This window comes from Hyla sarda, chromosome 9, assembly GCF_029499605.1.
Source record: "Hyla sarda isolate aHylSar1 chromosome 9, aHylSar1.hap1, whole genome shotgun sequence".
NCBI lineage: Eukaryota > Metazoa > Chordata > Amphibia > Anura > Hylidae > Hyla > Hyla sarda.
Genome location: NC_079197.1, coordinates 137,427,501 through 137,432,210, shown reverse-complemented (window position 1 = coordinate 137,432,210; position 4,710 = coordinate 137,427,501). Strand labels below are relative to the sequence as shown.

Sequence of the window (4,710 nt, the reverse complement as noted above, 5' to 3'; positions counted from 1 at the left end):
ATGAAGGGAATCGGTAGATAAGTAGAGGAAGGGGAGGGGATATGATTCTATATTTCTATATTAGGTAGGTAAACAATAATTAGGAGTCAGTTAATTGCAACATGACTACAGGATCGGCATATACAGAAGCAGTTTGCAGTCTGTTACTATAAAAAAGATATAACTATGCACTAAAGATGTACACACAGAACAATACATTATTGATGAACACCATTTGCATAGTTGCCTAAAGGGATTATCCAGGAATTAAAAAACGGACTTAATTTCTTCTAAAGACCACGCCCTGTCTGTCCCCAGGTTGTGTGTGTTATTATAACATTGGCTACTTTCACTTTAATGGAACTGAGCTGCAGAACCACACTTAACCTGGAGACAGACAGGGAGCAGTCATTGAAAGATATTACCTCTGTTTTTCAATTCCTGGATAACCCCTTTAAAAGAGTTGTCTAGTTCTCATTGTTTTGTGCCATCATCCGCAGGCTGCCGGCATATAAGACAACAACCTGGAGTCACCTGCAGCCGTACCCTGGGTGTCTGGTATTTCCACTCCAGTCCTCCAGTGCCGTCTTCTTCATGGTTGCTGGTGGTCGACAAGTCACACTTCTGATCAGCTAATCAGTGGCCGCAACAATGTCTTGCCTTGGGCAGTGATAGGCTGAGCAGCAGTGTGATATATTGAGCCCGGGCACCAAAAAGAAGTTGTTCAGCAGTGTTCTGCATCGACCACTGGCCACCACGAAGAAGACGGCACTGGAGGACAGGAGCAGCGCACCGAGAGAGCAGGGGCAGGTTGTTGCTTTATATGCTGGCAGCCCAGGGGATGATGACACAAAAAAGTTCTGAACCGGACTACTCCTTACATTTTTTGTTTTAGATGAATGGGAACAAAAAAATAGGAAATTGACACACTGTCTATAGGTCCATACACACCATTACCACATGCATAGAACAGTGGCACACAGTGTCTTCCATGCCATTGTTTTCTCAGAAATTCCATGATTCAGAGGAAGGTACAACCCAGATATGTAGTATGGCAGTGTGTATGAGGCATAAGGTTACGGATCATATGTGGTAAATTTTACCATCTAAGTATAAATAGAGAAGCTGTGTAATAAGTTCATTCTCAGCTGTTTCTGTGGGAAATGGTGGAACTTGCCATGCAGAAGTAGTAAGGAAAATAATGAAGGTAGCTGGTTACCACCGGATTCCAGGCACTGAACCATTTATTGGATACCAACCAACTAGACCAGCATTTTTCAAACAGGGACCCTCCAGCTGTTGCAAAACTGTTTGCTCCACAGATCTCTGAACTGTTGAATCTCAATAATTGAAGGGGTTTTCCAGAATGATTTTTGTTATTTGACTATGCTACAGGGGCTGTAAAGTTTGTTTAGTTTATAATATAATATATTAACTGAACCTGTGTTTCATGGTGGTCTTGCAATTCTTCTGTGATTTATGTCCCATTTTTTATTTTTAACAGCATACAAAATGACTGTCGTCTCAGGTTTTCCCAGGTTGCAGTGCAGCCCCACACATTACATCACTAGTCAGATATTCAGAGGAAGCCTCTCTTTGCTTCAATGGGTGAAGTGGAAATCATTCTGCAAGAATTGTAGTTTTGCGAACGCACAAGGTCGCCTGGTCCCTCCTCGCCTCCTTGCTGCTCTGCCTCCTCTGCTCTCTGTGTCCCCGCTTCCTACCTCTCATTTCTGAGCTCTTCGACCGTCTGCAGGACGCCATGGCATTCACCAAATTGGATCTGCGAGGAGCGTATAATTTAATCAGGATTGGAGAAGGAGATGAATGGAAGACGGCTTTTAATACACATTACGGGCACTTTGAGTACTTAGTGATGCCATTTGGACTCTGTAATGCCCCGACGGTCTTCCAAGAATTTGTAAAGGACATCTTCCAGGATCTTCTTTACATGTGTGTTGTGGTCACGTGTGCCAGGTCTTACGCCACCTGCGGAATAATCATCTTTATGCCAAACTTGAGAAATGCCTCTTTGGAAGATGAGTCTTCCGTTCCTGGGTTACATTGTCTCTTTTTTTCTTTTTTTTTAACCCCTTAGGGACCTATTTTCACCTTAAGGACTCAGCGTTTTTCTGTTTTTGCATTTTCCTTTTTTCCTCATCACCTTCTAAAAATCATAACGCTTTCAATTTTGCAGATAAAATTCCATATGATGGCTTATTTTTTGCACCACCAATTCTACTTTGCAGTGACATTAGTCATTTTACCCAAAAATCCACGGCAAAACGGAAAACATTTTTATTGTGCGACAAAATTGAAGAAAAAAATTTCATTTTGTAACTTTTGGGGGCTTCCGTTTCTACGCAGTGCATTTTTTGGTAAAAATAACACCTTATCTTTATTCTGTAGGTCCATACGATTAAAATAATATCCTACTTATATAGGTTGGATATTGTCGTACTTCTGAAAAAAATCCTAACTACATGCAGGAAAATTTCTATGTTAAAAATTCTCATCTTCTAACCGATATAACTTTTTTGTTTTTCCGCATACGGGCCGGTATGAGGTCTCATTTTTTTGCGCCGTGTTCTGAAGTTTTTATAGGTATAATTTTTGTATTGATCGGACTTTTTGATTGCTCTTTATTCATTTTTTCATGATATAAAAAGTGACCAAAAACACTATTTTGGACTTTGGAATTTTTTTGCGCGTACGCCATTGACCGTGCGATTTAAGTAATGATATATTTTTATAGTTCGGACATTTCCGCACATGGCGATACCACATATGTTTTTTTTTTAATTATGGGAAAAGGGGGGTGATTCTTACTTTTATTAGGGAAGGGGTTAAATGGCCTTTGTTAACTTTTTTTTTCCACTTTTTTTTGCAGTGTTATAGCTCCCATAGGGACCTATAACACTGCACACACTGATCATTGTTATCCCATAGGGACCTATAGCACTGCACACACTGATCTCTTATGCTGATCCCTGCAAAGCCATAGCTTTGCACGGATCAGTGAGATAGGGGCTTGATTGCTCAAGCCTGTAGCTCAGGCTTGGAGCAATCAAACCCCCATCGGATGCCGCGGAGAGAGGTAAGGAGACCTCCGCCTGCGTCCCAGCTGATCAGAACATCGCGATTTTATCGCGATGTCCCGATCAGCCCGACTGAGCTGCCGGAAAGAGTTTACTTTCACTTTCAGACGCGGCAGTCAACTTTGACCACCGCGTCTGAAGGGTTAATAGCTCGCTGTTAGCCCAAGGTCCCAGCTATGACTAGCAGCCGGGACCGACCCGGTGTGATGCGGGGTCACGGCGTGACCCTGTTTTAAACATTTGGACCGGGCTCAGGGCGTACAGGTACGCCCTGAGTCCTAAAGGATCGGTGATGCAGGGGGGAATGCATACGCTCTCTATCACCCAAGTGCTCTCTATCACCCAAAGTGCAAGAAAAAGTGCAAAAGTGTCACACTAAAAAAACATGCACAAAGGATGCGGTCTATCACTAAGCCCTTCTCCAACAGGAGAGAGGCCCCCCAACAAACCTACCTTTCACCTCCGGGTCAAAAGGCACCTGCAAGGATCCAGGTTTGATGCCCCTTTTCGCCGAAGCTACTAAGGGGCCGAAAATGCTCCTGGCTTCAACCTAGGCATTAACCAAGGTATCAGCCAAGGAGCCGTATACTGATGGCATCTTGACTGAAGCCAAGATGCCCAGGGATTGCAGAGAGGTGAGGAACCTAATGGCCACACAGACCTCCCCTAGACCGCCAGGAGGGACACCCGAAAGGGCTACCGCATCCTGACAATCCTGTGTACAAAAACAGACACATAAAAGTGGCACAGCGAAAAACAAAAAATAATAAATAAGTGGACGAGTGCAGATATACTGCCCGGTCATCCGGCTGGATCTATAAAAATTTCCGTGATCCTAGCCAGAAGGCCGGGATACCAAGGGTGAGTGCCAAAGGTGAAGAGTAATGGTGTAGTGCTTTCACTCAGTGAGTTATAACACCCAGTGAGTTTTGGCACCTCAGGGTCACCACTCCCCGAGGCACAGAAGTACCTCGGCTCTATACCCCCAAACCTCATGGCGAGACCCGGAGGAAACAGGTCACATCAGGACAACCGTTGAGCTGGTTACGTGGCACCAGCCCCAGAACGCCCCGGTACACCTGCTCCTCCATGCAGCATCCATCCAACATCAATGGCAGAGACTAAACCACTGATAAGAACAGATACTACACTTGATCTTAGCCAAAAGGCCGAGATGCGATCCAGTCTAGTTGTTTTCGGTACTCAGTTGGCCACGACCTTCTGGCCTACGGCCATACAGCGTTTTCTTGGATTTGCTAATTATTATGGACAGTTCATTCCACATTTCTCCTCCTTGATTGATCCGATTGTGCCTCTCACCAAGAAAAACAGTAATCCTAAATTCCTGGTCCTTAGAAGCAGAAGAGTCTTTTACCCATTTGAAATATGCCTTTGCTTCTGCACCTGTTCTGTCTAGACCCAACCCAGAGAAGTCGTTCTTTCTTGAAGTAGATGCCTCATCTGTAGGAGTCGGTGCTATCTTAACTGAAAAGACCTCCAGGGGTAGGATGGTGACTTGTGGTTTCTTTTCTAAGACATTCTCACCTGCTGAGAAGAACTATTCTATTGGAGATCAGGAACTCTTGTCCATTAAGCTTGCCTTAGAAGATTGGTGTCACTTATTGGAAGGATC

General features: G+C 44.1%; 1 non-coding gene across 1 annotated transcript; it reads right to left on the bottom strand.

Annotated features, from left to right (window-relative positions):
- Positions 1-4,065: 4,065 nt before the first annotated feature.
- Positions 4,066-4,258, bottom strand: LOC130292096 (U2 spliceosomal RNA). The gene has a single exon (XR_008848079.1). It is a non-coding gene; the product is annotated as a U2 spliceosomal RNA (small nuclear RNA).
- Between the last annotated feature and the right edge of the window lie 452 nt (positions 4,259-4,710).